Source organism: Rhinopithecus bieti, unplaced genomic scaffold (assembly GCF_001698545.2).
Source record: "Rhinopithecus bieti isolate Rb0 unplaced genomic scaffold, ASM169854v2 scaffold_1012, whole genome shotgun sequence".
In the NCBI taxonomy this organism is placed as follows: Eukaryota; Metazoa; Chordata; class Mammalia; order Primates; family Cercopithecidae; genus Rhinopithecus; species Rhinopithecus bieti.
In genome coordinates this window covers 877,210-886,990 of record NW_016803312.1, presented here as the reverse complement: position 1 = coordinate 886,990, position 9,781 = coordinate 877,210, and positions in this window count along the sequence as shown.

Below are 9,781 nucleotides of genomic sequence, written 5' to 3'. Positions count from 1 at the left end.
AGGTCGATGTGAACCCAGTGCTGAACTGCGATGAAAATGATCAAGAAAGGAAATCTCTAACCATGTCCCTTCCTCCCGGCCACACCCTGCCCTTCTCCTGACCCTCCTGATCCTCTAGAGACAAACTCTCCCACCAGAAGGATGAGCAATTTCCTCTGTACTTCAGATCCTGGGCAACCATAGCCTGTCGTTCCCAACCCAAGTGTTGGAAACTGGACTCCTTTTTAGGTAAAACAGTACCTTTAAATTCTAAGGTTCCTTTCTCAAAGCCAATATTCCCGCCGCCTCTTGAAGATTCCCCAGTTCTTTTTTTTTATTTTTTAACTCCTCAAATAACATGATAATACATGGAACATGAGACTACTTGAAATAGAGGACAGTACAGAAGACTAAAATGGAAATCAATGACTTTTTTCAATATGTAAAATCACTGAGACATTGTAGGACTTCAACACCATGCAAAGAATATTCTTCGCTGTAATTCAGAAAGTGGTTAGAAGTTTCAGAGCCCTTTGGTTTTGCTGTATGTCAACACAGGGTGGACACCGTCGAAAGGTACAATCGACCCTTAGAAGTTTATAAACAGCAACTTTGGACTTCTGTTCCACTTGGAATCTGAAATCTGTGGTCTGGAGCAATAATTTTAACCTGGGAAGCTTACTCGTCTTACACAGCACAGAACAGGGTTTGTTTCATACAAACACTGTCAAGAACCCTAAGGAAACGAAGTTCTGAAGTCCAGCTGGAGGCAGGTGAAAGTCTTCTTGTCTCTGCTTGGAAATCTAACAGCATGATTGCCACAGTTTTTGTAAGTTGTTTATCTTACATTTGATTAACATCAAAATCATAAAGGTCCTATCTTAATAACACATACAAATTTAACAAAATACTTTTCTGGTTGTCATTATTATATCTTTGGATGACTTCTTTTCCTTGGGTGTCTTTTAAGTCTCCAACATTAAAAGGAGCAAATTTCTAGCAAAATGAAATTTACGTGTATCTGAACTCCAACAACACAATCTATTAGAAGACGTTACAATTTAAACAGGAATGGAGGGCCAGGCGCGGTGGCTCAAGCCTGTAATCCCAGCACTTTGGGAGGCCGAGACGGGCGGATCACGAGGTCAGGAGATCGAGACCATCCCTGGCTAACACGGTGAAACCCCGTCTCTACTAAAAATATACAAAAAACTAGCCGGGCGTGGTGGCGGGCGCCTGTAGTCCCAGCTACTCGGGAGGCTGAGGCAGGAGAATGGCGTGAACCGGAGAGGCAGAGCTTGCAGTGAGCTGAGATCCGGCCACTGCACTCCAGCCCGGGGGGCAGAGCGAGACTCCACCTCAAAAAAAAAAAAAAAAAAAAACAGGAATGGAGATCACAGCATATTTCAACTAGTAATGCTTAGCTGTGCATCAGTTTAGCTTAAAATGGCAAAGTAGAGCCCAGTCTTATAAAAATAAAACTACAGTGACTATAATGAATTTGTCAAGGTAATTTTTCTTTCTTGATTTAGTTTTTTTTCCTTGATTTCTTTCCTGGTTTCTGAGTTAAATCTTCTAACAGTAATATATCAAGCTCAAACTATTTTGCAACAGACATGAATCAGCATCTTTGTTCCACATGACCCAGTGACCAAAACGACCAACTGCACAAAGAAGACTTCAGGGTGATTTATTCCCTACCTAATCAGCTCATCGGGTTGACCAGCACTCTCAGCATGAAATGTCCCTTTGCGAAATATTGATATCCCAATGCTCACTATTTAAATGCTTTCTTTCTTCTTCTTCTTCTTTTTTTTTTTTTTTTTTTTTTCATTTTGAGGCAGAGTCTCACTCTGTCACCCAGGCTGGAATACAGTGGCATGATCTTGGCTCACTGTGACCTCTGCCTCCTGGGTTCAAGCGATTCTCCTGCCTCAGTCTGCTGAGTAGCTGGGATTACAGGCATGTGCCACCATGCCTGGCTAATTTTTGTATTTTTAGTGGAGACAGGGTTTCACCATGTTGGCCAGGCTGGTCTTGAACTCCTGACCTCAAGTGATCTGCCCGCCTCAGCCTCCCAAAATGCGGTGATTACAGGCACGAACCACCACATACGGCCCTATTTAAATGCTTTCTGAAAGTAGATTCAAATAAATACAATTTCCAAACCCACAAGGACAAAGCAGTAAGGAAAACTCAGCTACAATAAATTCTTATGCCTGTCCATTCACATTCCATAGTAGCACTACCTGGGAAGAATGAATGTGTGTCAGGCAAGGTGAGATGAATATCCGCCCGACATTAACTTCCCACGATTCCACTCCTATGTAAGAGGCAGGTATATTCTCTTTTTCTTCCACACACGCTTTCTGTGGCATACTAACCATCAACTATACTCTTTACCTATTATTTTCCAAATTTAATACCTTGGAAAAAAATGTCCAAGTTTTATCACACTAAAAGTCTATAAGAATCCAAATATCATTTTTATTTTGGTTCTTGTGTGTAGACCAGAATATTCTGCAATGCAGTCCATTGTAATTTACAGTGCTATCAAGAGCTGGCATAAGTGGCCGGGCGCGGTGGCTCAAGCCTGTAATCCCAGCACTTTGGGAGGCTGAGACGGGCGGATCACTAGGTCAGGAGATCGAGACCATCTTGGCTAACACGGTGAAACCCTGTCTCTACTAAAATACAAAACTAGCCGGGCGACGTGGCGGCGCCTGTAGTCCCAGCTACCCGGGAGGCTGAGGCAGGAGAATGGCGTGAACCCGGAAGGCGGAGCTTGCTGTGAGCTGAGATCCAGCCACAGCACTCCAGCCTGGGTGACAGAGCGAGACTCCGTCTCAAAAAAAAAAAAAAAGCTGGCATAAGCTTAAAGGAAAAGAGCCCCAGATTTAAAAAACGCAATGGAGAAAAGCCCATCTTAAGACACTACTGACTTCCTCCAAATTCATAAAAGAAATTCCCTACTGTGATGGTTACTACTGAGTGTCAACTTGAGTGGATTGAAGGATACAAAGTATTGATTCTGGGTGTGTCTGTGAGGGGGTTGCCAAAGGAGATGAACATTTGAGTCAGTGGGCTGGGGGAGGCAGACCCACCCTTAATCTAGGTGGGCACCATCTAATCAGCTGCCAGCGCAGCTAGGATACAAGCAGGCAGAAAAATGTGAAAACAGAGACTGGCCTAGCCTCCCAGCCTCCATCTTTCCCCCGTGCTGGATGCTTCCTGCCCTCGAACATCAGGCTCCAAGTTCTTCAGTTTTGGAACTTAGACTGTCTCTCCTTGCTCCTCAGCCTGCAGACGGCCTATTGTGGGACCTTATGATCATGTGAGTCAATACTTAATAAACTCCCCTTTATCTATCTACCTGTGTGTCCATCTATCTATCCATCTATTCCATCAGTTCTGTCCTATCCATCCATCCATCCATCCATCCATCCATCCATCCATCCATCCATCCATCTATCTATCTATCTATCTATCTATCTATCTATCTATCTATCCATCTATTCCATTAGTTCTGTCCCTCCAGAGAACCCTGACTAATACACCTACCATATAATGCCAAGAGTTCCCGGCTGCCTGGCTTAGTTCTAGTTTCTCATAAGTGACCAGAGAGAGGGGAAAGGCTCACAGTCACTAGAGGTGGAGGGGATGGGCAGAGACTGATGGTGATGCTGAAAGCAGCAGGAGATGTCCACACTGCAGGTCAGGGATGCCACGTTTATCTGATGAAGTGACATTTAGAAACGGGAAGAGTATTGTGCAAGCATATGGTGGTGTCCTCTATGAGTTACCTTGGAAAGCTATGTCTAGTGGGTAGGATATTTATTACCTGAGAACCAAGCTGAAAAGCTAGGGAGGAAGATTCCGTTTTCTTCTCACCCTGCAGTCAGTCAGGGAAAAATTGGGGCAAGTAATTTTCCTTCTCAGTGATTCCCGGTTCTCTTGTGTAAAACAGGTGACAACAACAAAACCACCTGCAAGACTCACTTCATGGAACACAACAGAAACTCTGCATAAGAAAAAAGGAAATCCACAAAGCTTGCAGAATGGTAGTAACTACCATACATATATAGGCACTGTTTTAGGATGTAAAAACTCTTGAATAAAAATGCTCTAACTGGAGCCTCAAGATCAAACTGCGAGTTGGAGAGAAGATAAGGGACTGGGCTAAAGGAAGTGCAATACCCGGGGAAAGGCACACAACTGGTGAGCAAAGGGACAGAGAACAAGCTCAAGGCCTCAGACGTCACCTCTTGAGCTGTTTCCATAACACCACAAGCTACTCACATTGATTGATTGATTGACATGGTCTCTGTCACCAGGCTGTGGTGCAGTGGCATGATCTTGGCTCACTGCAACCTCTACCTCCCAGGCTCCAACTATCCTCCCACCTCAGCCTCCCAAGTAGCTAGGACTACAGGTGCATGCCACCGCGCCTAACTAACTTTCTGTAATTTTTAGTAGAGACAGGGTTTCGCCATGTTGCCCAGGCTGGTCTTAAACTCCTGGACTCAAGAGATCTGCCTGCCTCGGCCTCCCAAAGTGCTGGGATTACACGTGTGAGCCACTGTGCCTGGGTGATTCTACCCTTTTCACTGTGAGTTTCTTACATCAAGAGGGCTTTGTGTTTCCCAGAGGCCCAGCACACAGGGTGCCTGGGGGTTGGCTCCACAGACAGGGATGGCTGCCATCTGTGCCACCAGACACCCACGCAGTACAATCAACCCTCTTCTTGGCCACCATCTGCCAACGCGGGGCCCAGCTGGACAACTTCTGGTTTGGTCTAAACTAGGAGAATGTCAGGAACTATTTCCCACCCTTGGCACTAAAATGAAGAACGACCGCTGCAAACTGGTTTGATTCAAAGTCAACGAGAAACTTACCCATGGCTGTTCCCGCTGAAATCTGCTGCCAGATGGTGTTGTGCTATTCAGGTAATTAGACAGACACTCAGAAAAATTACAATGTGAATATCTTCTGAACTAAAAGTAATCAAATATTAAAGTGTAATTTCAAAAACACCTAACAAGCTCACACTGAGACTTTCTTCTCGAACGACAATCTAAATACAAATTCACTGAGAAAAGGGAAAAACACAGCAGGTATCCACACACACACAAAAGCACAGTGTACCCCTTCATTATTTGGATGCCAAAGTCCGTTTTAAGGAGGCTGTGAAGAGCTTCCAGTTACTAGTGGCATTCAACACACAGTCACAACAAAGTCCCTACACATCTGATCCAGCAGGGCGCTAAACTGCGTACACCCACTCATAGGCACAAGAAACCACACAGGGGAAAAAAAATAAAACAGAGCTCTCACTTTCGAAGGCTGCTGAATTTTAATCTCCTGGGAATCAGATGCCGAATCTGACTTGGTGCCTCCGGAATTTGGTTTCTCCTTTTTTCTCTTCTGTTTCTTCTTTTTCTTTTTGGCTCCCAAATACCCTCCAGGACTTCTGCAGGAAATGCAAAGATGGTGAAACCAACCAACAAACAAAAACCATTAAATGAAATTGAACTGCATACAATTAATCATTTCGAAAACCACAGATGCTACAGGCAGTAGAAAATAACTGTGTTAGGATGTAGGTGAGGAATAAAAGGTCGCAGAGTGAAGACGGTAACAGGCAACCCAGAAGAATACCAGTCCCTGCTCAGTCATCCTGCAGGTGCTTGGATGGCACGATGCAGGAAGATTGCAGAGATAAACCACATTTTATAACTAAAGTAAAATAGTTTCCACGGTTATCACTACTCTCCTAATCTACATTTAAGTCAGCTTTCTGGAGGACAGGTACATGATATGAAAAACTCTATTATAAAGATCCCTTGGGTACAACAAAACACTAATCTTGAAGCAACAGAACAACAAACTGCTTTTTCACGGAGGAGGAAATGTTCCCTGATAAAGATTTTTACTACTGGAGCTAACAGTGAAAAGCTCTAAATGTCTAGCTACAGAGACAGACCCTGTCACAAACAAACAAACAAAACACAAAGCGCTAGTTTTGTTACCTAGGATCTAGGTTACAAAGGAACTTTTCTTTCCACTGGTTATTCATGTGTTAAAGTAATGAACTTTTCAATTTAAAATGGATAATTCCTCTGTAACGTCCAAATATGAAAGGCATGTGCAATAGTGAGATAAACTATTTAAGAACTAGGCACTTTGCTGGGCACAGTGGCTCATGCCTGTAATCCCAGCACTTTGGGAGGCTGAGGCGGGTGGACAGCTTGAGCCCAGGAGTTGCAGACCAGCCTGGGCAATAAGGGGAAACCCAGCCTCTACCAAAAAAAAAAAAAAAAAAAATTAGCCAGGTGTGGTGGCATGCACTTGTAGTCCCAGCTACTCAGGAGGCTGAGGTGGGAGGATAGCTTGAGTCTGGGAAATGGAGGTTACAGTGAGCCAAGATTGTGCCACTGTACTCTGGCCTGGGCGACAGAGCTGGAGAAAAAGAAAAACGAACTAAGCACTTGAGCTATGGATTCATATTTCCACTCTCATTCTAAAATAGAAAACAGTGCTTATTTTGGGAGATACATTAAGACTTTGTCAAGTGGTACCCTAGTGGTCTAAAAATAGTAAGGCTTTGCCCACCTCACAACGAGTAGTTTATTTTCATCAACAGAATCAAATCTGTGCTATCATGATGTTCATATTTAAAATCACCTGGTGGCCAAGGACACCTGTCAATATCTGACTAGCAATTGGGATTGAACAAACATATCACAGCCATACATGAGCTAGAAATATGCTGTAGATACGTTCAGTTTTGTATATTCTCTGGTTTGGGAGTAGGACTATTTTAGGCTTTCCTCTCCCAGTGTTCCTATTGCTGGCACCCTGTGAATTGGTGAATCTGTTGTACTGTTATAGTGTGATTTACATATGCATTTGCACACGCTACTTAAGAAGTCTATTCATAATTGCGTCCGTAAAGTCTCCAGTGCCTCACACCAGTACACACTAATACAAATGCTTGCGGAATGAATGAATGGATAAGCCTGGCTCTAGAGGTGGTGCCATCACCTATTCCCAGGCCATAAAATACTTCTGAAAGCTACCATAGTCCCAGCCTCAATGCTAAAGCCTACTGCAACTTACTATCAAGTATTTATTGAACATTTACTATGTGTTCAGCATTATCTTGGGGCCAGAGGCTGGGTGGGAGGGACCGAAATCATGGTGGACATGCCCATGACTTCACAGCCCAGGGGATTATCCCTCTCCCGCCTCTACCATTTATTCTAACTGCTGCTGGTTATGGCTTTCCAGAAACCACTAAAAGCCCGGGTAGAGCTTCTCGGTACAGTACTTCAACTTTAAAATATCTCCAAATTTCCAAGAAGCTTGGTTACAGAGAGATACAGAATAAAAGGCAGTGACTGGTAAGGATGCTTTGAGGTAGATGCCTATCCAACTGGATGAAAATATATTTGTCCTGGGTGTCAGTTAATAATTTTCTCAGCCAGGCATGGTGGCTCACGCCTATAATACCAGCACTTTGGGGGAGCCGAGGCGGGAAGATCGCTTGAGCCTAGAAGGATCGCTTGAGACCAGCCTGAGCAACACAGTGAGACCCTGTCCTTATAAAAAGTAAAACATTAGCGGGGCATGGTGGTGTGCACCTGTGGTCCCAGCTACTTGGGAGGCTGAGGTGGGAGGATCACTTGAGCCTGGGAGGCTGCAGTGAGCCATGATCATGCAACTGCACTCCAGCCTGGGCAACAGAGTAAGACCCTATCTCAAAAACAACAACAACAACAACAACAACAACAACAACAACAACAACAGTCTCTAAAACAGATAAACTCATGGAAACTTGAGAGGATCTGGAGACATTAAAAAAATTAAAACACCAGACCATTTCACCAAAAATTCCTTAAGTAAGTTTATATCACCTATTCTATAGCTTATAAAGCTTGTTCAGTGAGGTTTCCAAAACTCCATTTTGGCAGCTAATTGATGCTACATGCCAAAACTTTTTTTTCTTCCAAACGGTGTTGCTAAAATTTATATTCTTATTTTGGCATAATGGAGAAAGCGTCATCATTTTTGTTTACTCTAGTTCACCAAGAGTTTTTCTTTTTCTCTCTTTCATCTGAACTTTAAATTGACAGGGAGCTACAGAAATGCGTACTAAGTTGGTCATTCCAGCCTCCAAACTCCCAGACATATCTGATAGCATTTATACAATGATAAGAGGCAGAGCTTCCCAGCCCTTCAGTGAGGAAGAGCTATGTTTCCATTTCCTGAGGCCATGAAGGAAAGGAGAATTTGAGAATCAGGGCTGACCAGTGCACTGCCTGATACCCATGAGGATAATTATAACCAAAAAGAAAGAGCCAGGCCGGGTGCGAGGGCTCACGCCTGGAATCCCAGGACTTTGGGAGGCAGGCGGATCACAAGATCAGGAGATCGAGATCATCATGGCTAACATAGGGAAACCGTGTCTCTACTAAAAACACAAAAAATTAACTGGGTGTGGTGGCGGGCACCTGTAGTCCCAGCTACTTGGGAGGCTGAGGCAGGAGAATGGCGTGAACCCGGGAGGCGCAGGTTGCAGTGAGCGGAGATCGCGCCACTGCACTCCAGCCTGGGTGACAGAGCAAGATTCTGTCTCAAAAAAAAAAAAAAAGCCAGTGTTGGCGAGGATGGAGAGACGCTGGAACCCTCATACACTGTTGATGGGAACGTAAAATGGAGCAGCTGCTTTGAAAAACAGTGGACAGTTCCTCAAAACACTAAACACAGATTCCCTGCACACCCTAGCCACTACATTCATCAGTACATAACTAAGAGAAATGGAAACTTATGTCCACACAGGAACTTGTTCACAAATACTCATAGCAGCATCATTCATAACAGCCAAAAATTGGAAACAACCCAAATGTCTATCCTCCATGAATGGAGACAGGAAATGTGGTCCATCTATAGGATGGATTATTCAGCAATAAAAAATTAAAGCGCCGACAAACACATAACATGAATGGATGCATCTCGAAAACACTAAGCTAAGCGAAAGACACCAGTTGCCAAGGACTATGTATCGTATAATTCCATGTCTACAAAATGTCCTGACAGGGAAATCCACAGAAACAGAACTAGATTAGTGGTGCTCAGGGGCTGGGAAGATGGAGGGGTTGGGCATGATTAAGGGATGTGGGTTTATTTTGGGGTTGATGCAAATGTTCTAAAATTGATTGTAGTGATGGGTACACAACTCTGTGAATAAACTAAAAGCTGCTGAATGGGCTGGGCGCGGTGGCTCAAGCCTCCCAGCACTTGGAGTGGCCGGAGACGGGCGGGATCACGAAGGTCAGGAGATCAGACCATCCTGGCTAACACGGTGAAACCGCGTCTCTACTAAAAAAAAAACAAAAAAAAAAAAAAAAACTAGCCTGGTGGCGGGCGCCTGTTAGTTCCCCAGCTCTCCGGAGGCTGAGGCAGGAGAATAGCGTGAAACCGGGAGGCGGAGCTTGCAGTGAGCTGAGATCCGGCCACTGCACTCCAAGCCGTCGGGCGACAAGCAAATCCGTCTCAAAAAAAAAAAAAAAAAAAAAAGCTGCTGAACTGGTATACTTTATTTTCTTATTTTTCTTTTTTAGTTTTTGAGATAGAGTCTTACTTTGTCACCCAGGCTGGAGTGCAGTGGTGCCATCTTGACTCACTGCAACCTCTGCTTTCTGGGTTCAAGTGATTCTCCTGCCTCAGCCTCCCAAGTATCTGGGATTACAGGCACGTGACACCATGTCCAGCTAAGTTTTGTAGTTTTAGTAGAGACAGC